This window comes from Pristiophorus japonicus, chromosome X (genome assembly GCF_044704955.1).
Source record: "Pristiophorus japonicus isolate sPriJap1 chromosome X, sPriJap1.hap1, whole genome shotgun sequence".
In the NCBI taxonomy this organism is placed as follows: Eukaryota; Metazoa; Chordata; class Chondrichthyes; family Pristiophoridae; genus Pristiophorus; species Pristiophorus japonicus.
In genome coordinates, this window is record NC_092010.1 from 32933169 (window position 1) to 32959762 (window position 26594).

Here is a 26594-nt window from a genome sequence, read left to right on the forward strand (position 1 = left end):
GATAGACAAGATGGAGGCAGAGAGGTTGTTTCCACTGGTCGGGGAGACTAGAACTAGGGGGCACAGCCTCAAAATACGGGGGAGTCAATTTAAAACCGAGTTGAGAAGGAATTTCTTCTCCCAGAGGGTTGTGAATCTGTGGAATTCTCTGCCCAAGGAAGCAGTTGAGGCTAGTTCATTGAATGTATTCAAATCACAGATAGATAGATTTTTAACCAATAAGGGAATTAAGGGTTATGGGGAGTGGGCGGGTAAGTGGAGCTGAGTCCACGGCCAGATCAGCCATGATCTTTTTGAATGGCGGAGCAGGCTCGAGGGGCTAGATGGCCTACTCCTGTTCCTAATTCTTATGTTCTTATGTTCTTATGCTGCCTGAAATTGAGCATTCACTGCCAGTATAATTTGCTGGTGGTCGACAACCAGTTATACATTCAGGGAGTGGAACCCCTTGCGGTTCCTGAAAATCTCAGCATCCTGAAAAGGTGCCCGCATCGCGATGTGCGTACAGTCTATTACTCCCTGCACCTTGGGGAAGTTTGCAATTCTAGAGAATCCTAGAGCCCTCTCACTCTGTGCCTCCCTGGTCATAGGGAAGCTGATCAAGTCCCTCCTGCATGCGTACAGGGCTTCAGTGACCTGTCTAATGCAGCAATGTGTGGCATGCTAAGAAAGTCCGCAAATGTCGGCAGCTGTGGCCTGAAAAGAACCCGAGGCATAGAACGACAGTGCCGCGGTGACTTTGACCTTGACGGACAGTGCAGTTCTGATGGTGCTGGCAGGCTGCAGGTCTGCCCTTAACAGCTGGCATACCTCAGTGATAACCTCTTTGTGGAAGCGCAGTCTCCGAAGTCAGGTGGTGTCGGGCAAGTCGAGGTAAGAATGCTTCTCCTTGTACTTGCGGGAGGTGTAATGTCTGGTCCTCCTCATCTGTCTGTCACTTCGTACATTGAGAACATAATGCAGTGCAGCGTTCCTTCGGCGATGTCGAGTCTGCTGCATGTATTTGGTCACCAAGAGAGGGTGAGAAAGGACAGGCCCCATTGCAGTAGCTCTCTGTTTTCCACCGATTGGTCACAAACAAGGAATGTCCCAACGAAGACACCTATTAAATTCCAATCGGTCACAGTATGGTTAAGATGTTTTTACAGATGTTCACATCAACTCCAACAATCTGCAGAGTACATCTGAACTCCCCCGAGGTTGAAGCACAGCAGCCTTTTAAACGCTTCGACATGTGATGTAGAACATGGCGACCATCACGCTGTGATTAGTTCCGGTTAGTTCCACTTTTTGTGGGTGGTTTTTTGGGCGAGCGATATTGTGGGCGATATGTGTGGGAGGTGGTGAAATTGACGATGGGCGATCCCCATGACCACTAGTTTGGGTAAATATGCTCTTTACGACAAAAAAAGGTGGGCGGGCGTTAATATTGAATCTCGCCGTTAATTCCATGTGGAAAGTAACGCTGGGCGATAATATGGGCATTGAATTCGCCCATTCTGCTGATTCCGCCCATAAAAAGTGGGCGGGCGATAATATTTTTTCTCGGCGTTAAGCACATGGGGAAAGTAACGCTCGGCGATAAGTTTCCTAAAAATGCTCGCCAGTTTCCATTTTGTGTCAAAATGGCCGCTATCTGGGCGTTATACGTCATTTCAGAGGTAAAATGGGCGTTAAGTGGGATTCTAGCCCCATAGTCTCAGAATAAGGGGCTGCCCATTTAAAACTGTGATGAGGAGGAATTTCTTCTCTCTGAGGGTTGTAAATCTATGGAATTCTCTGCCCCAGAGAGCTGTGGAGGCTGGGTCATTGAATATATTTAAGGCAGAGATAGACAGATTTTTGAGCGATAAGGGAATAAAGGGTTATGGGGAGCGGGCAGGGAAGTGGAACTGAGTCCATGATCAGGTCAGCCATGATCATATTGAATGGTGGAGCGCAAATGGCCTAATCCTGCTCCTATTTCTTATGTTCTTATGTTCTTATGTATATGCTAATTCTAGAAGTCTACCATTCTTACCTGGCAGTACCTCCGTAACATCGCCCGTCTCCGCCCTTGCCTCAGTTCATCCGCTGCTGAAACCCTCATCCATGCCTTTGTTACCTCTAGGCTTGACTATTCCAACACACTCCTGGCTGGCCTCCCACATTCTACCCTATGTAAACTAGAGGTGATCCAAAACTCAGCTGCTCCGTGTCCTAACTCGCACCAAGTCCCGCTCACCCATCACCCCCTGTGCTCGCTGACCTTCATTGGCTCCTGGCTAAGCAACACCTCGATTTCAAAATTCTCATCCTTGTTTACAAATCCCTCCATGGCCTCGCCCCTCCATATCTCTGTAATCTCCTTCAGTCCCACAAGCACCCCCCCCTCCAGATGTTTGCGCTCCTCTAATTCTGCCCTCTTGAGCATCCCTGATTATAATCGCTCAACCATCGGTGGCCGTGCCTTCTGTTGCCTGGGCCCCAAGCTTTGGAACTCCCTCCATAAACCTCTCTGCCTCTCTACCTCTCTTTCCTCCTTCAAGACGCTCCTTAAAACCGACCTCTGACCAAGCTTTTGGTCACCTGCCCTAATTTCTCCTTATGCAGCTCGGTGTTACATTTTTGTCTTATAACGCTCCTATGAAGAGCCTTGGGATGTTTCACTATGTTAAAGGCGCAATATAAACACAAATACAGGTAACTCTCGATTATCTGGGTCCCTCGGGGATTGGGCTATGCCGGGTAAACGATTTCTCCGTTAGAGCGAATTGACATTACAGTTAATGCAGGTGTGCTCTAACCAATCGCTGGAGCGTATCTTCTAATCCTTGAATTCTAGTCCTCTAGATCTAAAGATCATTAGGCTTGTTGATTACTTCCTGTAACTGTTCGTGGCATTTTAATGAATTATAAGAGGCAGTGGACCTGTGTGCGAGCGGCAGCGGGAGCCGAGGCAAGGCAAAGCGCTTAAAAGCAAGGCTCAACAGGCAACATTCGAAAGGAACATCAGAGTTTCAAAGTGACGTCACATACACACGGAATTTTAAATGCTGTTACAACGGTTTCCCGTTGCATCCGTGTGCGGATAATCGAGAGTTGCCTGCACATATAAATACAAGCTGCAGAGCTGGTCTCCAGTCGTCCTGGTTAACCCTTGCCACTGGACCAAGACCTAGCTCTGTCAAGCCCGTGTGGTGGCTGGTGTGCAACGGCCACCCCGCGTTAAAAAAATCCACGCACAGGCATCTTCCACCCTTCAGGATGTAGTTCAGGACCTGACGGTGTCATCTCCCTTGAGGACTGGAACAATTGGACTGGCCCACTCGTTGAATTCGATCGGCGAAATGATGCCTTCTCGTTGCAGCCTGTCCAGTTCGATCTCCACCCTCTCTCTCATCATGTAAGGTACCCCTCTCGCCTTGTGATGGATGGGTCACGCCCCCGGAATCAAATGGATCTGCATTTTTGCTCCTTGGAACTTCCCGATGCCTGGTTCGAAGGGAGGGGAACTTGCTTAGGACCTGGGCACACGAAGTGTCATCGACGGATGAAAGCGCTCAGACGTCGTCCCAGTTCCAGCATATTTTTCCCAGCCAGCTCCTGCCGAACAGCGTGGGGCCATTGCCCGGTGCCACTCCATCGTAGGAGACCTTTACGGTAGCACTACAACTTACGGGAATCAGTTCCTTTGTGTACGTTCTGAGTTTGGTACGAATGGGAGTCAGGACTGGCCTTGAAGCCTTGTTGCACCACAACTTATCGAAAGTCTTTTTACTCATTATGGGCTGGCTTGCGCCCTTGTCCAGCTCTATGGACATCGGGAGTCCATTTAATTCAACCTTCAGCATTATCAGGGGACACTTTGTGGTAAATGTGTGCACCCCATATGCCTCCTCGGTCTGAGGCTCTGGTTCATCATGATCCACCGTGGATCTGTCCTCCTCTGTTACATGGTGGTTTGCAGGATTAGCAGGGTTTGCAGCTCGCCTGCACATGCGTTGGAGATGTCCCATTGTACCACAGCCCTTGCAAACATATCCTTTGAAGCGGCATGAATGGAATCAATGATTACCCCCGCAGCGCCAACAAGGTGTTAATTGCCTTGTATTCATCACCCTTGATGGCGGACTCTGAGTCATCTGCAGACGTACAGCTACAGGTGTGTAAGTCCTGCCATGTATGTTTTGATTCGAAAACAACGTTACTTTGTTCACAGTACTTGCAGCAGCTGCTGAGAGATTTGTTTGGTATTGTCACTGGTGGAGATAAACACCTGGGCTATCGCTATGGCTTTACTCAAGGTTGGGGTCTCTACAGTCAGAAGTTTGTGAAGTATTACTTCATGGCCAATGCCAAATACAAAGAAGTCCCTGAGCATGTGCTCCAAGTGTCCTTCAAATTCACAATGTCCTGCAAGGCGCCTTAGCTCGGCGACGTAGCTCACCACTTCCTGCCCTTCAGACCTCCTGTACATGTAGAACTGATACCTTGCCATCAGAACGCTTTCCTTCGGGTTGAGATGCTCCCGGACCAATGTGCACAACTTATTGTATGACTTGTCTGTGGGTTTTGCTGGAGCGAGCAGATTTTTCATGAGGCCATACGTTGGTGCCCCGCAAACGGTGAGGAAGATCGCCCTTCGTTTGGCAGCGTTCCCTTCTCCTTCCAGCTCATTGGCCACGAAGTATTGGCCAAGTCGCTCCACGAAGGTTTCCCAATCATCTCCCTCCGAAAATTTCTCCAGGATGCCCATGGTTCTCTGCATTGTTGCGGTGGGGTTCGTTATCTGTATCTCGTCGCCAGTTGTTATGTCTTGGATAACGAGTCAGACTGGATACTACAAGCTCAAAGTAAGTGTGACGTAGTCCTTTATTGCAGATCTCAGAGTACCTCTCCAGCCTGTGAGGCCTCCTTATATACCTCCTTATATACAGGTGCTCCCAAGGGATTGTGGGATCCCTTGGGACTCCAGGGGATAAGCCCTCTGGTGGTTAGACATGGTAATTACAGGTTTACATAAATAACAGGGTCAAATTCCATGTTTAATGGTTTTTACCTTAAAACTATTCTGTTAATAGTGCGAGTTTTATAATAACTTATTAGAAGTTAATTTTATTGTCGAATCACTTCGAATGTAGTGTGAGCCACTGCAAATGCAGAGATCACTTTAATGGCTTTTTTCTATTTTTATAAGATGTAGATTTGACCTGGCTATAGAAGGGTTTTTCTCTTGCCATCTTGTAAATCATGTTAGCGGAGATTGAAGTTAAAAATTCTGGGCAACTATATATTTGAATAACTTGTCGTGGAGCTGATTAAAACTTAGCCATGATGCAGTAGGTAGCACTCTCCCCTCTGAGTCAGAAGTTTGTGGGTTCAAGTCCCACTCCAGAGACTTGACCACAAAAATCCAGGCTGACACTCCAGTGCAGTGCTGAGGGAGCGCCGCACTGTTGGAGGTGCCGTCTTTCAGACAAGATGTTAAACCGAGGCCCCGTCTGCTCTCTCAGGTGGACATAAAAAATCCCATGGCACTATTTTCAAGAAGAGCAGGGGAGTTCTCCCCAGTGTCCTGGCCAATATTTATCCCTCAACCTGTTTCAAAATATTGGGACTGTACAATATGGGATTGTTACCAAAGAAGGCAAATGGCCAAAGGACAAATAATGCAAGATGTAAGGCTAGTTGGTATGCTGGAGTTCTGGTTGATTTACCTTTGGGAGCCAGGGAGCAACTCACAGAACCTTTCCTTGGGAGATGAAATGTGTTGGGCAGAGTCCAGGTTGGAGCGGATTGTGAAGGGAATAAGTTTGATGAGCCAAATGGCCTTTTCCCATCCCATGCTTTTTTCTATTCTTCTGATCTTTGGGCTAAAATGCTTCACATGATTGCGTTCCTGATTTCAGTTCTCCTGTCAGTGGAAAGCACTGAGTCAAGTCAGTTCATTTCCCAGTAGGAAAGGGGGAAATATGGCAGGTGAGTGACCCTGCCTTGCTCTTATTCATCTCCTGATTACAAAATAGCGTAGACAAAGCTTGCAAACTAGTTCCCTGCCTACTTTCTCAGCTGGGAAATGCTACATGCCATCAGGGAGATTATATATATATATTTTTTAAAAGCTTTATCGGCAGATTTCCATTGATCAGGAGCCAAAAAATTTACTAACTATTCCAGAATGTTAGCCATTATCCTACATTACTAAAGTGTACGTTTGAGAAATCATTACGCTAACACGGGCTGGGGAAGATTTCCTCGTTACGCTCGATTAGCAAAATTGAAACTGTTCTCTATATACATTTTTTTGTGATTTTGCCAAATGTAGTACATAAAGGATTTCTTCCCCCATTGTGACTCAGTGGGTAGCACTCTCGCCTCTGAGTCAGAAGGTTGTGGGTTCAAGTCCCACTCCAGGGACTTGAGCGCATAAATCTAGGCTGACACTCCAGTGCAGTACTGAGGGAGGCGCTGCACTGTCAGAGGGGCAGTACTGAGGGAGGCGCTGCACTGTCAGAGGGGCAGTACTGAGGGAGCGCTGCATTGTCAGAGGTGCCGTCTTTCAGATGAGACGTTAAACTGAGGTCCCGTCTGCTCTCTCAGGTGGGCGTAAAAGATCCCAGGGCACTATTTTGAAGAAGTGCAGGGGAGTTATCCCCGGTGTCCTGGGGCCAATATTTATCCCTCAATCAACATAACAAAAACAGATTATCTGGTCATTATTACATTGCTGTATGTGGGAGCTTGCTGTGCGCAAATTGGCTGCTGCATTTCCCACATTACAACAGTGACTACACTCCAAAAAGTACTTCATTGGCTGTAAAGCGCTTTGGGACGTCCTGAGGTCGTGAAAGGCGCTATAGAAATGCAAGTAATTCTTTCTTTCAGTGCTGTTAGGGAGCGAGTTCCAGGGTTTTGATCCAGCGACGCTGAAGGAACAGCCGATATATTTCCAAGTCAGGATGGTGTGTGACTTGGAGGGGAACGTGGAGGTGATGGTGTTCCCATGCACCTGCTGCCCTTGTCCTTCTAGGTGATAGAGGTCGCAGGTTTGGGAGGTGCTGCCGAAGAAGCCTTGGCGAGTTGCTGCAGTGCATCTTGTAGATGGTACACACTGCAGCCACGGTGCGCCGGTGGTGGAGGGAGTGAATGTTGAAGGTGGTGGATGGGGTGCTGATCAAGTGGGCTGCTTTGTCCTGGATGGTGTCGAGCTTCCTAGTTCTACTCCCACGATTTTTTTGTAAATTTTCTATTTGTTCTTGGGTTGTGGGTGACGCTGGCAAGGTCGTCAATTACTGCTCATGCCCAGTTGCCCCGAGAAGGTGGTGGTGAGTTCTCCCCTTTCAGTCTGTGTGGGGGCTGGTGCTCCCATGATAGTGTTAGGTGAAGAACGTCTAGATATTGACTGAGCGATGATGGAGGAATGGTGATGTATGTCCAAGTCCGGATGGTATGTGACTTGGAGAGAAACTTGGAGAGGATGGTGTTCCCACATCATTGCTACTTGGCCTTCTCGGTGGTAGAGGTCGCAGGGGACTGAGGTGCTGTCGGAGTAACCTTGGTGAGTTGCTGCAGTACATGCTGTCGATCATACACACTGCAGCCACAGTGCTGCAGTGATGGAGGGAGTGGATATCGAGTCCAGTTGCAGATTGCTCTGTCCTACTATGAAGAGGAGCAGGGGAGTTATCCCCGGTGTCCTGGGATCAATATTTATCCCTCAATCAACAGCGCTAAAACAGATTGTCTGACCATTATCACATTGCTGTTTGTGGGAGCTTGCTGTGCGCAAATTGCCAGTCGCGTTTCCCACATTACAACAGTGACCGCACTTCAAAGGTACTTCATTGGCTGTAAAGCGCCTTGGGACATCCTGAGGTCCTGAAAGGTGCTGTATAAATGCAAGTCTTTCTTTTTGGGATGGTGTGAAGCTTCTTGAGTGTTGTTGGAGCTGCGCCCATCCAGGCCAGTGGTGAGTATTCCATCACGCTCCTGATTTAAGCCTTGTCGATATTGGAGAGTCTTTGAATAACAGCCTCGTGGAGTATCTGGCCTCTACCCTGCTCTTGTTGCCACGGGGTTGAAATGGCTGGTCCAAATAAGCAACTGGTCAATGGTGACCCTCAAGACGTTGATGGTGGGAGACATGCCAATAAGAACATAAGAACAAAAGAAATAGGAGCAGGAGTAGGCCATACGGCCCCTCGAGCCTGCTCCGCCATTTAATAAGATCATGGCTGATCCGACCATGGACTCAGCTCCACTTCCCTGTCCGCTCCCCATAACCCTTTATTCCCTTATCGCTCAAAAATCTGTCTATCTCCGCCTTAAATGTATTCCATGACCCAGTCTCCACAGCTCTCTGAGGCAGAGAATTCCACAGATTTACAACCCTCTGTGAGAAGAAATTCCTCCTCATCTCAGTTTTAAATAGGTGGCCCCTTATTCTGAGACTATGTCCCCTAATTTTAGTTCCCCTATGAGTGGAAATATCCTCTCTGCATCCACCTTGTCGAGCCCCTTCATTATCTTATCTGTTTCGATAAGATTACCTCTCATTCTTCTGAACTCCAATGTGTATAGGCCCAACCTACTCAATCTTTCCTCATGAGTCAACCCCCTCATCTCCGGAATCAACCCAGTGAACCTTCTCTGAACAGCCTCCAATGCAAGTATATCCTTTCATTAATATGGAAACCAAAACTGTACGCAGTACTCCAGGTGTGGTAACATTGAAGGACAAGGTTGATGGCTGACTGTGCTCTTGTTCGAGATGGTCATGGCCTGGCACTTGTGGTGGAAATGTTACCTGCCAGTTGTCAGCCCAATCCTGGAGGTTATCCAGGTCCTGCTGTAGGCTGGCATGGACGACTCCATTATCTGAGGAATTGTGAATTGAGCTGGACACTGAGCAACCATCAGTGAACAGCCCCATTCCTGAGCTTATCATGGCAGGAGTGTCATTGAAGCAGCTGAAGATGGTGGGCCAGTTTAACCTTTTCTATACACTGAGCAATCTTATAAACCTCTGTACGATTACCTCTCAGTCACCTCCTTCCCCAGCTGAAAAACCACAGTCTCTCCAGTCTTTCCTCATAACTCAGACCCCTGACACTGAGGGTCAGCCTTGTGGCTCTTCTGTGCTTGCATATCTCCCTTGGTGACCAGAAATGCATGCAGCATTCAGGGTGCCATCAGGCCAGCGCATTATAGTTTGATGCTCCTCTGACATATTCTACTGTTTTAGTCGTGTTGTTTAACATTCATAATGCTTTATGCGGAGCTCCGTCATGGTAAACGAGCCAAAGGTGGGCAGCGGAAGCATTACAAGGACCCCCTCTTCGAGTCTCAACGCAAAGAGCGTGAAGAGGTCAGACGCAGGCAGCGGAAGGAGCACGCAGCAAACCAGCCCCACCCACCCCTTCCCTCGACGAATATCTGTCCCACCTGTGACCGGGTCTGTGGCTCTCGTATCGGACTGTTCAGCCACCAAAGAACTCACTTTGGGAGTGGAAGCAAGTCTTCCTCGATTGCGAGGGCCTGCCTATGATGATGATGATGATGGCCTTGTTGCTTGCTGCTTGACATTGCTCACGCATGTTTTGCATCGAGTCGATAAGACTGCTCAGTCTCTTTCAGCTTCACCCTGAGCTATTTCGACACCATTCACGGATTCAGAACAACATGACGGAATGACAAATCGGCGCACGGAAATGTCACTCGAAGACAAAACACATTCCTCAAATTAGTCTCCGATGTCCCTCGGCTAAACTGCTGGAAGTTTGCTTCTTTGCGTTTGTCAGGAAAAATAATACCGCCCGCCTTCCATCCCTGGCACCTCTGCTCAGATTAAAATTGTCTGAGAAAGGATTGTTCAGTAATATTCATTCGGGATAGTTCATCTTTACTGTGGCTTCTGTATCGATTCTGTGGTATATTTTAGACCTCTCTTTAGGGGGGTGGTAGTGTAGTGGCTATGTTACTGGACTACTAATCTGGAGACACAGGTTCAAATCCCACCACAGCAGCTAAGGAAATTTAAATTCAGTTAATTAAATAAATCTGGAATTGGTGACCATGAAACTACTGGATTGTCATTAAAAATAACATCTGGTTCACTAATGTCCTTTTTGGGAAGGAAATCTGCCCTCCTTACTCAGCCTGGTCCAGGAGTGACTCCAGACCCACAGCAATGTAGTTGACTCTTAATGGTCTAGCAAGTCACTCAGTTGTACCAAATGGCTATGGCAAAGTCAGCACTGTGGGAGGACATTCACCACATGGACTGCAGTGGACACCACCTTCTCAAGGGCAATTAGGGATGGGCAATAAATACTGGCCTTGCCAGCGATGCCCACATCCCATGAACGAATAAATAAATAACACATTTCTCTTCCTCCACACCTTCCCAAATACTGGGTCAGACAGGGTTAGACAGCTTTATGACTAGACGCCCTGTGGCTAGAGTTTGAAACTCATCTGTGGTCATTTTGCTCACTGTAATTACTCATTAAAAATGACCCTGTTTACTGCAAATTTCTTCTGAATAATGGCTTGATGGTTTTGCTCTAACTAAAGCCAATTTTCTTGATTTGATCATTGCTATTGAAAAGCAAGTTACCGTGGCAACTTTAGGTTAGAATTAACAAGTTGAAAGCATCATGCAAACTGCACCGGCTATTTCCAGTCTTAATCTTGATATGTTTATTTTTATATGTGAATTAGGGGTAAGTTATCGCCAAAAAGATTTAAGCCCTAATTGATGATCTTGTTTCAGATATTATTTAGTTCTCCCCAGTGTCCTGGCCAATACTTATCTCTCAATCAACATCACTAAAACAGATTAAAGAAAGAAAGAAAGACTTGCATTTATATAGCGCCTTTCACGACCACCAGATGTCTCAAAGCGCTTTACAGCCAATGAAGTACTTTTTAAAAAGTGTTGTAATGTGGGAAACACGGCAGACAATTTGCGCACAGCATGCTCCCACAAACAGCAATGAGATAATGACCAGATAATCTGTTTTAGTGTTGTTGATTGAGGGATAAATATTGGCCCCAGGACACCGGGGATAACTCCCCCGATCTTCTTCAAAATAGTGCCATAGGATCTTTCATGTCCACCTGAGAGGGCAGATGGGACCTCGATTTAACGTATCATCCGAAATAAGGTCTTTATCACATTGCTGTTTGTGGGAGCTTGCTGTGCGCAAATTGGCTGCCGCTTTTCCCACATTACAACAGTGACTACATTTCAAAAAGTACTTCATTGGCTGTAAAGCGCTTTGGGACCTCCGGTGGTCATGAAAGGCGCTATAGAAATGCAAGTCTTTCTTTTATTTGTAATACACGCACACTTTTTCAACAAATTAACTGATCATTCTTCAATAGATGTGGAGTGGCAGTTCTTAACCTGTCATCACACATGAATTGTATAGAGCATACTGGCTTTCAATGTCGCCCATCACCAGTAAAGTAACTGAAAATTGAATCCCCCACAACTCAATGATACAGATCTATACATATATCCATAATCTATTAAAAAATCACTAGCATACACTTCTGGTCAACGTTTTCCATCATAAATCTCAATGTCCACATTTATAGTGGAAATATCCTATGTAAACTTGTCACACTGTGAGCAGCGCCTCCACTGGAGCACGGTGTAATTACAACGTGACGAATTTACATATGCTTTTTCTATTATAAATGTGGACATAGGGATATATAATGGAAATCTAAAAATAAGGACGGAATTATGTTGGCTGCCCTGATCCAATTATCCTCTGGCCTCTAATCTCACTTCACTGCAAGACTACATTTTGTCTTGACTCGTTCTTTGTTTTTCTTTATTCGTTCCTGGGATGTGGGCGTCGTTGGCAAGGCCAGCAGTTATTGCCCATCCCCAATTGCCCTTGAGAAGAACGTCACTGGAGACTGACTATGTTTGGGCAAACATAAACATACTTCGAGGCAGTAATTGTATCTCTTTTCAAATGGCAGTCGTAAATTGCCCATGCATTCATGGCTCGGGATGTCATCTGAACCTCTCAATGAGATTACTACCATGTAATCGCCCCCATGTACCCATAATTCTCTTTGTAAACCTATTTGACATTTCACATGCACAACAGCAAAGCCTGTGTATTATGTGCTCTGCATGTTAAGCCTATGATCAAGAAATTTATCAACTCATAGGCAAAGCAGCTGATTTGAATTGGAACACACTCGCAGTGTTGTACAACACAAGGCCCAAAAGCTGAATCGTACCCAGATGTTTCTTCCAAGGAACCCACCTGACACTTAGAACCTGAACAATCAGCCTCCACTTGCTCCTCAACCAACGCCACTAAAACAGATTAATTGGCCATTATCACATTGCGGTTTGTGGGATCTTGCTGTGAGCAGATTGGCTGCCGCGTTTCCCACATTACAACAGTGACTACACTTCAAAAAAAGTACTTCGTTGGCTGTAAAGCGCTTTGGGAGGTCCTGAGGTCGTGACAGGCGCTATAGAAATGCAAGTTCTTTCTTTTATTGACCAGTTTTTCCTTCGCCCCGACTCAGTTGGCCGGAATTGGTAAGCTCACGCTCCACAGTAAAGGTCAAGAGTGAATTACACCTGTAATTTTGTGCAACATTTATACAGGTTTAAGTTCAGCACCAAATTGGTAATAAGACAACAAATAATATGTCAACAATAAATGTGAGGTATTACATTTTGGAAGGAAGAATAGGGAGGACACTTATTACTCGGAGGGTGCGAGTCTGGGTGGGGTAGAGGAACAAAGGGATCTCGGAGTACAGACACACAAATCACTAAAAGTTGCAACACAGGTTAGCAAGGCCATAAAAAAGCAAACCAAGAACTAGGGTTTATTTCTAGAGGGATAGAATTGAAAAGTTATGATAAACTTGTATCGAACCTTGGTTAGACCACACTTGGAGTACTGCGTACAGTTCTGGTCACCATATTATAAAAAGGATATAGAGGCACTAGAGAGGGTGCAGAGCAGATTTACAAGGATGATACCAGAAATGCGAGGGTATTCATATCGGGAAAGGATGAACAGGCTGGGTCTCTTTTTGCTTCAAAAAAGAAGGCTGAGGGGTGACCTAATAGAGGTCTTTAAAATTATGAAAGGTTTTGATAGAGTGGATACAGAGAGAATGTTTTCACTTGTGGGGAAGAGTTTAACTAAAGGCCATCAATATAAGATAGTCACCAAGAAATCCAATGGGGAATTCAGAAGAAACTTCTTTACCCAGAGAGTGGTGAGAATGTGGAACTCGCTGCCACAGGGAGTGGTTGAAGCGAATAGTATCGATGCATTTTAGGGAAGGCATATGAGGGAGAAGGGAATAGAGGGTTATGCTGATAGATTTAGATGAGGAATGACGGGAGGAGGCTCGAGTGGAGCATAAACACCGGCATGGACTGTGATAAGCTCATGATAAAGGATGAAACTGAGTACTGTGGTACAATGAGCAAGTGTGACCTTAGCTCCTTTAATGCGACTCCAGAGTGCAGGTACCTCGTGGGTGGCCTGCTTATATACCGTGTTCCCAAGGGATGTTGGGATCCCTTGGGACTCCAACAGGTTTGCCCTCTGGTGGTCAGGTGTCATACAGGTTACAAGGGGTTAAATACATAACTTCACTCCCCCGTGAAGTCAACAGTACACTTATTTACAAGGTGAGATGATCTGGGGCTTTACGCTCCCTTGTCAAACGTCTCGGTACAAATGCAGGTGTGGGTGGGTTGGTCAGTTCTTCACTGGGCTGTTGGGTTGCCGGGCTGCTGGGGATGCGGAGTTCGGTTTCGTGATCAACTGTGATGTCAGTTGCCACTTGTGTGTGTGTTGGAGGGTCAAAGTTGGTGGTGTCCTCTTCGGGTTGTTCGTAACTGTTGGTGAACCGCAATTTGATTTGGTCCAAATGTTTTCTGTGCGTTTGCCCATTGGTCAGTTTGACCTGAAACACCCTACTCCCCTCTTTGGCTGTGACCGTGCCAGCGAGCCATTTGGGACCATGTCCATAATTGAGCACAAACACAGGATCATTGATCTCAATATCACGTGACAAATTTGTGCGGTCATGGTACACACTTTGTTGATGCCTCTTACCCTACACGTGATCATGGAGATCAGGGTGTACAAGAGAGAGCCTTGTTTTAAGCGCCCTTTTCATGAGCAGCTCGGCTGGGGGAGTCCCGGTGAGTGAGTGGGGTCTGGTGCAGTAGCTGAGCAGCACTTGGGACAGCCGGGTCTGCAGGGAGCCTTCCGACACACGTTTCAAGCTTTGCTTGATGGTCTGAACTGCCCGTTCTGCCTGGCCGTTGGATGTGGGCTTGAACGGGGCAGATGTGACGTGCTTGATCCCATTGCGGGTCATGAATTCCTTGAATTCAGCATTGGTGAAGCACGGCCCATTGTCGCTGACCAGGACATCAGGCAGGCCGTGCGTGGCAAACATGGCTCGTAGGCTTTCAATAGTGGCCGTGGACGTGCTTACAGACATTATCGCACATTCAATCCATTTTGAGTAAGCGTCCACGGCAACCAAAAACATTTTGCTGAGAAATAGGCCCGCATAGTCCATGGATCCTCGACCACCGTTTGGAGAGCCATGACCACAAACTTAGCGGTGCCTCTCTGGGTGCATTGCTCAGCTGAGAGCAAGTGTTGCACTGGCGCACACATGACTCTAAATCTGAGTCGATGCCGGGCCACCACACATGGGATCTGGCTATGGCTTTCATCATTACAATGCCTGGGTGGGTGCTGTGCAGTTCACAAATGAACGTATCTCTGCCTTTCTTGGGCAAGATTGCCCCACAACAGACAGTCCGCCCTCAGGGACACTTCGTCTTTGCGCCTGTGGAACGGCTTAATCGCCTCCTGCATCTCCGCTGGGACACTGGACCAGCTCCCAGGGAGGACACTGTTTTTTACTAAGGACAGTAAAGGATCCTGGCTGGTCCAGGTCCTGATCTGGCGGGCCGTGACGGGGGACTTTTCGTTCTCGAATGCATCCATTACCATGAGCACGTCTGCTGGCTGTGCCATTTCCACCCCGGTGGTGGGCAATGGTAGCCGACTGAGAGCATCTGTGCAGTTCTCTGTGCCCGGTCTGTGGCCGACAGCGTGAGCGCCCATCTTTGGATGCGGGCAGAGGCATTGGTGTTAATCCCTTTGCTCTCGGAGAACAGCGATATGAGCAGCTTGTGGTAATTTTCAAGCTCAAACTTGAGGACAAATAAGTACTGGTGCATTTTTTTTACCCCGTAAACGCACACCAGAGCCTCTTTTTCAATCATGCTGTCGGCCCTTTCGGCCTTGGACAAACTCCTGGACGCATAAGCGACCGGTTGCAAAATCCTCGATTCATTAACCTGTTGTAACACAAACCCGACCCCGTATGACGATGAATCACAAGCCAGCACTAATCTTTTACAAGGATTATACAGGACAAGCAGTTCGTTTTGAACACAACAGATTTCTGGCTTTCTTAAAGGCAGCCTCTTGTGAATTCCCCCATACCCAGTCGTCTCCCTTGCGCAGTAGCGTATGTAGGGGTTCTAGCAGGGTGCTTAACCCAGGTAGGAAATTACCGAAATAGTTAAGGAGTCCCAGGAACGACTGCAGCTCCGTCACGTTCTGTGGTCGCAGCGCGTTCCTGATGGCCTCCGTCTTGGTGTCGGTGGGTCTGATGCCGTCTGCTGCGATTCTTCTTCTCAAGAACTTGACCTCCTGTGCCAGGAAAACACACTTCGAGCGATTCAACCTGAGCTCCACGCGATCCAACCGACTAAGAACCTCTTCCAGGTTCTGCAAGTGTTCAATGGTGTCCCGGCCTGTAACCAGTATGTCGTCCTGGAAAACCACGGTGCGAGGAACCGACTTTAGCAGGTTCTCCATGTTCCTTTGAAAAATAGCCGCGGCCGACCGAATCCCGAACGGGCACCGGTTATAGATAAACAGACCTTTGTGCGTGTTGATGCAGGTGAGGCCTTTCGAAGACTCCTCCAGCTCCTGCGTCATGTAGGCCGAGGTCAGGTCCAGCTTGGTGAACGTCTTCCCTCCAGCCAGGGTTGCAAATAGATCGTCTGCCTTGGGTAGCGGGTACTGGTCCTGTAGCGAAAAACGGTTAATCATTACTTTGTAGTCCCCACAAATTCTGACTGTGCTGTCCTCTTTAAGTACCGGGACAATTGGACTGCCCACTCGTTGAATTCCACCGGCGCGATGATGCCTTCTCGCTGCAGCCTGTCCAGCTCAATTTCCACTTTCTCACACATCATGTACGGTACCGCCCGTGCCTTGTGGTGGATGGGTCGCGTACTGGGAACCAAATGGATCTGCACTTTCACCCCCGAGAAGCTTCCAATGTCTGGCTCGAATAATGATGGGAACTTGCTCAGAACCTGGGTACATGAGGCCTCATCGACAGACGAAAGCACTCGGATGTCGTCCCAGTTCCAGCGGATTTTTCCCAGCCAGCTTCTGCCAAACAACGTGGGGCTATCCCCTGGTACAATCCACAGCGGGAGTTCGTGTACTGCTCCATCATAGGAGACTTTGACTTCTGCACTGCCAATTACAGGGATTAGTTCCTTGGTGTAAGTCCTTAGTTTGGTGTGAATGGGGCTGAGCTTGGGCCTGTGTGCCTTTTTGCCCCACAGCCTGATGAGGGCCTTTCTACTCATTATGGACTGACTCGCACCCGTGTCCAGTTCATAGATATTGGAATACCGTTCAGTTCAACTTTCAACATTATTGGTGGACATTTCTTTTTTTTTTAATTCGTAGCCAATCTTTCCAATTCTTTGTCAAATCACAAACACCAGAGGTCACCTTGCACACATCAAGGATCACTCTGCACCAATGCTCATAGCCAAAAGGCCAAGAGCCACTGCACCGTTCCTGGAAGTACTGCAATACCAGGTTCGTGCCATGGAGGTGGATGGGTCAAGCCACCCCACCCACCTCCTATTTCCAAAAAGCATAGGAGAACCACCTTCCTGATCCAGGGACAACCACTTTGGGGTCATGGTTACTCCCCTGTCAGGTCAGTTACGCATGATCTTAGCCAAAAGGCCGAGAAGCGGACATTTCGTAGTGAATGTGTGTACCCCGTACACTTCTGCCTCCTCGGTACGAGTCTCCGATTCCGTCTGATCCACAGTGGATCGATCTTCCTCTGCAACGTGGTGGTTTGCAGGGTTTGCAGCTCACCTGCACACTCATTGGAGGTGTCCCATTGTTATGCAACCATTGCACGCATCGTGCTTGAAGCGGCATTGATGGGGCCGATGATCACCTCCACAACACCAACAAGGTGTTAACTGCCTCGCGTTAACGATTGATGGCGGACTCTGGGTCAACTGAGATCGGGCAGCAGCAGCCGGCTGCCATGTACATTTCTGCTCAAAACTGACGTTACTTTATGCACAGTACTGGCTGAAGCTTCTTTACTCTGCAAAATCTGTTTGGTGTTGTCGCTGGTGGACATAAATGCCTGGGCTATGGTTATGGCTTTACTTAGATTCGGAGTTTCAACGGTTAACAGTTTGCGAAGGATTACCTCATGGCCATTGTCCAGTACAAAAAAGTCTCTAAGCATTTGTTCTAGGAATCCCTCAAATTCACAATGTCCTGCAAGGCACCTTAGTTCAGCGACATAGCTCGCCACTTCCTGGTCCTCCAACTGTTGACACATGTAGAACCGATATCTCACATTAAAATGCTTTCCTTAGGATTTAGATGCTCCCGGACCAGCGTACACAATTCTTCATAGGATTTCTCTGTTGGTTTTGCCGGGGCCAGGAGATTCTTCATGAGGCCATAGGTTGGTGCCCCCCAGACAGTTAGGAGGATCGCCCTTCGTTTGGCAGCGTTCTCGTCCCCTTCCAGCTCGTTGGCCACAAAGTATTGGTCGAGTCTCTCCACGAAGGCCTCCCAATCATCCCCTTCTGAGAACTTCTCCAGGACACCGACTGCTCTTTGCATTTTCGCGCAGTTGTTCGTTACCTCGTCGCCAATTGATAAGTTCACGATCAAGGATGAAACTGAGTACTGTGAACAATGAGCAAGTGTAACCTTAGCTCCTTTAATAAGACTCCAGAGTGCAGGTACCTCGTGGGTGGCCTGCTTATATACCGTGCTCCCAAAGGATGCTGGGATCCCTTGGGACTCCAACAGGTAGGCCCTCTGGTGGTAGTGTAATACAGGTTGCAAGGGGTTAAATACATGATAGACTGGTTGGGCCGGGTGACCTGTTTCTGTGCCATATATCCTGTGTAACAGCATGAATCAATAATTTGAAAACTGGTAGCTTGAAAGCACTTCTGATCAGACATTTAAAAGGTGGAATCTTTATTCATAATATGTCAGCTCGAGTATAAGAGCCAGAGTAAACACATTGTCCTAGAAGTTGATGTGCTGCATGTTGTCATGGCCACATAGATACTAGTCAATCTACTCAATTGGCAGTTTGACCCCCTGAGGCCTGTAGTAAGTCGATGTCAGTGTGTCTTATGTCTCAACCTGCAGCGTGTTGAAAGATTGGAATTCAGGCTAGGGTGGGAGCAAGGGTTCTCCGAACTCAGGTGGGAGCATTATTTCTCACAGAAGCAGCCAATCAGCTGATTTTGCCGGACTGGGAGCCTTACGTCCATTACGATTTGATTTCTTTAGCTATGGTGTTTAATGTGAGAATGTCTCAATTAAAGTACGTCGGTTGAGAGGTTTGTAGTCTTACAGGGTATTTACAGCACAGAAACAGGCCATTCAGCCCAACTGCTCTGTGCCGGTGTTTATGCTCCACACGAGCCTCCTCCCCTCTTCATCTCATCCCCATCACCATATCCTTCTATTCCTTTCTGTAGTGACTCAAGAGTCTGGTTACTGTAAACTCACTTAGGTGCAACCTGATCCATCTTTATTCCAGCCCAAGAGTGCCTGTGCGACAAAGACACCCAGCTTATATACAGGTGACCAAGCACACATGCCACATGCGTACAGCCTGATGACCTCCGACCTCTGGTGTCTGGTGACCCCCAAGCATTAACACTTTCTCCCTCATGTGTTTATCTCGCTTCCCCTTAAATGTATCTATACTATTCACCTCAACCATGAGGTGAATACCCCTGTGGTAGCGAGTTCCACATTCTCACCACTCTCTGGGTAAAGAAGTTTCTCCTGAATTCCCCATTGGATTTCTTGGTGATGTGATGTATTTGCAGCTATGCTCTGGACCATACATTGTACCATGTAATTACATGTAGTAGCCAACAGATGGGGAAAGCCCGGGAGGCACACGTTACAGCACCTCGTGCTGCCTCCCTATATAAAGCAGGCTCCCCCTGCAGTGCTCACTTTTGGAGTTGACATTAAACCTAAAGGTCACAAGGTGATCAGCTCCAGCATGGGCCACGTGTGATTTATTGTAGTGATAAGCGTACAGTATCAGTAACTATCTTATATTGATGGCCCCTCGTCTTGGGTCTCTCTTCACAAGTGCAAACACCTTCTCTATGTCTACCCTACCAAAACCCTTCATAATTTTAAGGATCTCTATCAGGTCACCCCTCGGCTCTCTCTTTTCTAGAGAAAAGAGCCCCGGGCTATTCAGCCTTTCCCAATAGCTATGCTGTTGGGTGCATGGGATGTGCACCATGGACATTCCAGCTACTTTTAAAATTCAGGGCATCATTGCCCGTGTGGAGAGATGGTTCGCTCCTAGGCACGTGCAGTGGCACTCCGACTTTCAAAGGGAACCAGGGCATCTTTGATATATTTTATTGCAAGTAATCCTGGCTGCTCTTCACCATTACCCTCCTCAAGGCTGCCATTACATTCCATGAGCCACCCTTTGTGAGGCTGCAGTTATCCTTTTCTACACATATGGTCGATGTCTAAAATCATCGGAAACTCTGTGGGAGTTCCTGATGTTTTATGAGATGCTCTCACACCAAGCTATGATACATGAGATTGTTATGCCCATATAAAAGCTGCTGAAAAACCCCAAAAAAGCAGAACAGTTTCATGACTAAACGTTCCTGTTTCATATGGCAGATTGGAAGACAATAACCACAGACCCACACATTCTGGATTGTGTGAAGTTGCTGATATAGACATATCCAGCATGTAAGACAGGTTTCGTGCATTCCCTCCCTAACAGCACTGTGGGAGCACCTTCACCACACGGACTGCAGCGGTTCAAGGCGGCGGCTCACCACCACCTTCTCAAGGGGCAATTAGGGACGGGCAATAAACGCCGGCCTTGCCAGCGATGCCCACATCCCGTGAATGAGTAAAAAAAAAGCATGCCAATTAACACAGCAGGCATATGTTTTTACACTTTCTGCCTGAATTTAACATTTATTTTGTTTAATGTTTATCTATGGGATAATAGATAGCTGGCAGTGAGTTATATAAAGCATATAACAGCCTGGCGGCCCCAACCTGCGAGAGACCATCAGCGGCAGGTCGGGGCCATAACAGGAGCGGCGGCCATGGGCAGCGAGGAAGTGTACCACAGCAAGGAACAGCGCGAGCTGGTGCAGGAGGGTGACGGCAGTGAAGAGGGACATCATCAAGGTCCAGGTCGGTGATTGGAGCGTGGGCAGATACAGCAGGAGCGACGAGGTCGGGGCGAAGGAGCGGCGAGAGATTGTCGAGCGATGTGATCGGGACCCAGGAGAGGCGTGAGTTCGAGGCCCAGAAGAGGCGAGGGCCCAGGGGCAGCACGGGCCCAGCCCACACTGCGATATGAGTGCGCACTCGGTCCGTGCAGCAGAGCTGGTCTCCAGTCGTCCTGGTTAACCCTTGCCACTGGACCAAGACCTAGCTCTGTCAAGCCCGTGTGGTGGCTGGTGTGCAACGGCCACCACATGTTAAAAAAATCCGCACACAGGCATCTTCCACCCTTCAGGATGTAGTTCGGGATCTGGAATATCAGGTCCTTCATTGAAACACCTGTGAACTCATCCCATTTTGGCGTGGAAGCAAGTCATCCTCATTTCGAGGGACTGCCTATGATGATGATAATAGCAACTGGGTGTGCAGTGCGTTAACACACTATTTCTTTCACATCCTGGGCCTGGGTGCAAATGCAGCCCAGACTGATGGGATAAAAACCTTTGCCCTTGACAGCGGCAAGGGTTCTGTGGCCCAGAAATTGAGGTCGGAGGCTTCCTGCAGGCGGATGCCTTCGACCGAAATGTTTTTAATGCAAGTTCCTGGCGGTCCCGGAGGAACGAGCACTTGTGCTACGAGGCCTAGATGCACAGCCCAGCGCAGAGGCCCACGTATTCCAGGAGCGTATGGGCATTCTGGGATCACATGGGCCTGGACCAACCAATGAAAATGGCGTGTCCCCATTCACAATATTGGTGAGTTCCGTTTGTACGGTGATCACCATTACTATGAATGGGGATACCCCCAAAAACTCAAACATTTTAAATAAATAAGAAAAACACTTCACATATTTAAACTTAATTGAAATTGAATGTCATTAACTGGTTTAGACAAAAGATTATTTTTTTGAAATTATTTTAATATGTTTTAATAGGCGTAAAAATAAACTTACCTGATATATATTTTAGATTTGATTTCAATAAGAGATTGTGAAGCTTTAGCAACCAGGGAAGGGTTTGGATGTTGGCTTAAAATTTGAAGGAAGGAAGGGAGGGAGGAAGAGAGAGAGAGAGAGAGAGAAAGAGAGAAAGAAAGAAAAATCTAGACAGACAGGCAGGGTGGGAGAGAGATGGACAGAAAGATATCAATAAACAAAGTGAGAAAAAAAATCGCAATCTCACAAACAGACAAGTTCAAAGCACCTCCAATAAGGAATCATTTACAACTGTCCAGTACTGGGTGATGGACTATTTGAGAACACTATTTATACAAGGCTGTCTCTGGGAACGACACAAAAATAATGTTTAAATTAAAGATCTTATTCCATAGAGTGTATTTTGTACAGTTCCTTTGTTGCTGATGGATTCCTAAGGAATGTGTTTTAGCGATAATTTGTACTTTTATGCCAATTACTTTTCAACTATGACATTTACTTATTATTCCAGAAGAATTGAAGCTAAATTTTAATCATGAGTAGGTCAAACGATCGCTTACAATTCAAGTCAAGCACAGACAATTAGAGTCAATTTTTGGCTTTATTTTTATTAGTTGACTAATATTATTGGCCCTGAGGGTTGCCAATCTCTCGGGAATGTCCTGGAATCGCCAGGAATTAGAGATTAATCTCCGGTTCACTGCTATGAGCAAAGCCTGGGAGAAAAATTACAGGGCCGTTAAAGAAATCGTGTTTTTTTTTTTCATTTTCTTTGAACACTTTGGTTTATTAGTTCTAAAAATATTAAAAATGGGGAAAAGAGGCTGTTTGACTGGATGGGCCTGTTGGAGGTGGGAGGTCATGTGATAAAACCTACAGAAATACTTCCACACAGAGTTGGCGACCCTTATTGTCACTGCATGCAGCTCACCCTGCATTTTGATGAAAATGAGGCCGCTGCCAAATATAGAGAGGATTATGTAGCGGGGAAGAAATTCCTGCTACATAATCACTTCCTGTAGCAGACCGGAAGTCTTGTTCCAATGACGTCCCCCCCCTTACTTTGTCAAGACATGGCAAACAAAATCCCTCAGACGTCTGGGTTTCTTATTCCGATCGCGTTGCCATGGAAAACCAGCACACTGCCCTCTTGGCCATGCAGGTTGAAAGGAGATGCAAATGGAACAAAGGGCTTTTTATGCCCCCAAACGTTCTCTCCTCCTCTCCTGAAGGCTTTGATTCATGTTGAAGTGTTGCAGGTACATCAGCACCTCTGTCGAGTGGCCCTTCTTCACAATTTTTTAATGTTTTGTTTTCTGTGCTGTTCAAATTAGAAACAAAAACTGGTACTGGCACGAGACGTAGTCAGCATCGTTTCTATCGTAAATCAAATATACTCAGTAACTAGTCAGGCAGAATGGTGCCGCAGTGGATTGCAAAGTTACCACTTCTTACAGAAAAGAAAGGCTTGCATTTATATAGTGCCTTTCACGACCTCAGGACGTCACAATATTTTTTTATTCCTTCCTGGGATGTGGACGTCGCTGGCAAGGCCGGCATTTATTGCCCGTCCCTAATTGCCCCTTGAGAAAATGGTGGTGAGCCGCCTTCTTGAACCGCTGCAGTCCGTGTGGTGAAGGTGCTCCCACAGTGCTGTTAGGGAGGGAGTTCCAGGATTGTGACCCAGCGACGATGAAGGAACGGCCGATATATTTCCAAGTCAGGATGGTGTGTGACTGGGAGGGGAACGTGGAGGTGGTGGTGTTCCCATGCGCCTGCTGCCCTTGTCCTTCTAGGCGGTAGAGGTCGCAGGTTTGGGAGGTGCTGCCGAAGAAGCCTTGGCGAGTTGCTGCAGTGCATCTTGTAGATGGTGCACACTGCAGCCACGGTGCACCGGTGGTGGAGTGAGTGAATGTTGAAGGTGGTGGACGGGGTGCCGATCAAGCGGCCTGCTTTGTCCTGGATGGTGTCGAACTTCTTGAGTGTTGTTGGAGCTGCACTCATCCAAGCAAGTGGAAAGTATTCCATCACACTCCTGACTTGTGCCTTGTAGATTGTGCAAAAACTTTGGGGAGTCAGGAGGTGAGACACTTGCCGCAGAATACCCAGCCTCTGACCTGCTCTTGTTGCCACAGTATTTATGTGGTTGGTCCAGTTACAGCCAATAAAGTACTTCTGAAGTGTAGTCATTGTTGTATTGTAGGAGCATAAAGGGGCATGATAGAAATTGGGCATGTGGTGGATACAGGCTTGAATTCTGATGCTTGCTTCATAATAATGACGACTGCCTTCATATCATCTGAAAATGAAATAAATACGCTGTTATATATGCAGATTATAGATATACTCTCTGTGTAGTCACTGTATAGTTGCATAAGATGGAGACATGTTACCTGATGTACTATCAATAAGATTTACGCTGTGTATATACTATACTGGCACCACTAGAGGGTGCAACTGGTGGAGACGTGGCGTTCTGTCCCTGTGGCAGAGACTGTCCACCAGAGGGCACTGCAGTGGGAAACCTGAGGGTCACCTGTATAGGTGTGCAGGGCCCAGTATAAAAGGCTGCTCACCATGCTTGTGTCTCACTCTGGAGTTATGAATAAAGGAGCAAGGTCACTACAGTTTGAGTACAACACATTGCCCCGTGGAGTCATTCATAAGTGCATTACAGACATAACGTACACCTTATTTTAAAATCTGTGCTGCAGCTCGGTGAGAGGCATGTTTGTTCTCTTGATTCCCGCAAAAATTCCCATTCTCAACTGGGCTGTCGAGCAAACCGAGCTACATTTCCAGTGGGAGAAAAGAAAAGCCAGAGCATATCTCCTGCCAGCTAGTTCCAGTGGGCAATGGCAGGCACCTCGGAGCAGGATGCCCACCTGGGGGGGGGGGGAACTATATGCATAGACAAAAAGCAAATACAAAAGGCCCGAAAACAAGACAATAAAGATTGCATCAGTGAGAAGCTTTTATATATGCATCGGATATACAACACAGAAACAGGCCATTCGGCCCAACCAGTCCATTCCGGCGTTTATGCTCCACTCGAGCCTCCTCCCGTCTTTCCTCATCTAACTCTATCAGCATAACCTTCTATTCCCTTCTCCCCCATATGCTTGTCTAGCCTCCCCTTAAATGCATCTATACTATTCGCTTCAACCACTCCCTGTGGTAGTGAGTTCCACATTCTCACCGCTCTTTGGGGAAAGAAGTTTCTCGTGAATTCCCCATTGGATTTCTTGGTGACTACCTTATATTGATGGCCTCTAGTTATGCTCTTCCCCACAACTGGAAATGTTCTCTCTGTGTCCACTCTATCAAAACCCTTCATCATTTTAAAGACCTCTATTAGGTCACACCTTTTTTCACGAGACCTCTTCTTTTTTCAAGAGTACAGCATTTCCTTCCAGTAGCACAAGACAATTCATGTCGAATATAATTTCCATATGCTGAGCAGAATGTTCCTCATGAGTTAATAATGTGTTTCTTTGATGTTTGGTTGGTTTGATATTTGTCCGGCATATTATCGAGGTCTGTATGTGATTTGGTGGCTTGTGACAGGAGATGGTGCAAAGCAATTCCGGACACTAACACTCCTTTTGAAAGTGCCCAACGAGAAGAAGCTAACAGGAGTGGGTGTTAGGAAGCCAGCAACTTGGAGATGATCTTCCTGTGAGTTCTACTGCAGTGCTGTTTTTAATTAGATCCATTTGGAAATTGTTTTTGAATCCAGTGATATTTCGGGACAGAGGACAGATTTGCAGGAAATGAACACCATTGTGACTCAAACCCTGAGAATGAAAAAACAGCGGACGATTAGCTGAAGGTTTATTCAACATGTGCGAGGTTAATCGCTCTGTAACAAAACAGTATCATCAATAACTGCTCCCATCTGGCTTGTTGCGATGTTATGTGTCCTGACATGAAAAGCAGTAAGGACAGGATCAGTTTCAGACTGTATTAATCATCCTCTTGGTCTGTTCCAAGGAGATCTATAAATCATGCAGCATAAATCATGAGCGCTTCTTTTAAGAAAGTCTAAGATAAGGAGAACCAAAGGATTTTGATTTGCATGTGTATTTCATAGAGATGCAACGACAAGCGTTGTCCACTTTCGAGGAAGACGAGCTGAGAGAATACACAAAACCACATGAAGCCAACTAAACCCACACGAAAAATGGTCATTAATCTCGAATTTGTAGAGAATTTTACTTCCATTAATGCTGAATAGAAAACAACCGGTTGTGATTAATCCATGTGTTATTTATTTACACCCTATCACTCAGTTCATATCTGACTGGCTCGAAGTGTGGCTGGTTGGCACAACGAAAGAGGCTCCAATGGTTGTATTAAACTGGGAAGTCAGTATTAAAATGCAAAGCCAGGTTTAGGTCGCTTATGGCCAAGTGGCTGAGCACTTTGCTGCAAACCAAAAGGTGGGTTCAGGTCCAAGGGTTTACTTGTCACTTGGTCTTTCCTGACTCGGTTAAATGTCTACCCTGATATCGGTCATGAGATGGAGCGCAACATAAGTGTTATATATGCAGACTATAGATATACTCTCTGTGTAGTCACTGTATAGTTGCATAAGATGGAGACTTGTTACCTGATGTACTGTCAATAAGGTTTACACTGTGTATATATCATGCTGGCACCACTAGAGGCACCACTGGCAACTGGTGGAGACCGGGGTTTCCTGCCCCTGTGGCAGAGGCTGTCCACCAGAGGGCACTGCGGTGGTAAACCTGAGGGTCACCTGTATAGGTGTGCAGGGCCCAGTGTAAAAGGCTGCTCACCATGCATGTGCCTCACTCCGGAGTTATGAATAAAGGACCAAGGTTACTACAGTTTGAGTACAACACATTGCCTCGTGGAGTCATTCATAAGTGCATTACAGACATAACAATAAGAACATAAGAAATAGGAGCAGGAGTAGGCCACCTGGCCCCTCGAGCCTGCTCCGCCATTTAATAAGATCATGGCTGATCTGATCATGGTCTCAGCTCCACTTCCCTGCCCGCTCCCCATAATCC

At 46.9% G+C, this 26594-nt stretch overlaps 1 pseudogene; it reads right to left on the reverse strand.

The window, feature by feature from the left end:
- Positions 1-16888: 16888 nt before the first annotated feature.
- On the reverse strand, positions 16889-17090 carry LOC139241047 (U2 spliceosomal RNA; annotated as a pseudogene).
- Positions 17091-26594: the final 9504 nt, after the last annotated feature.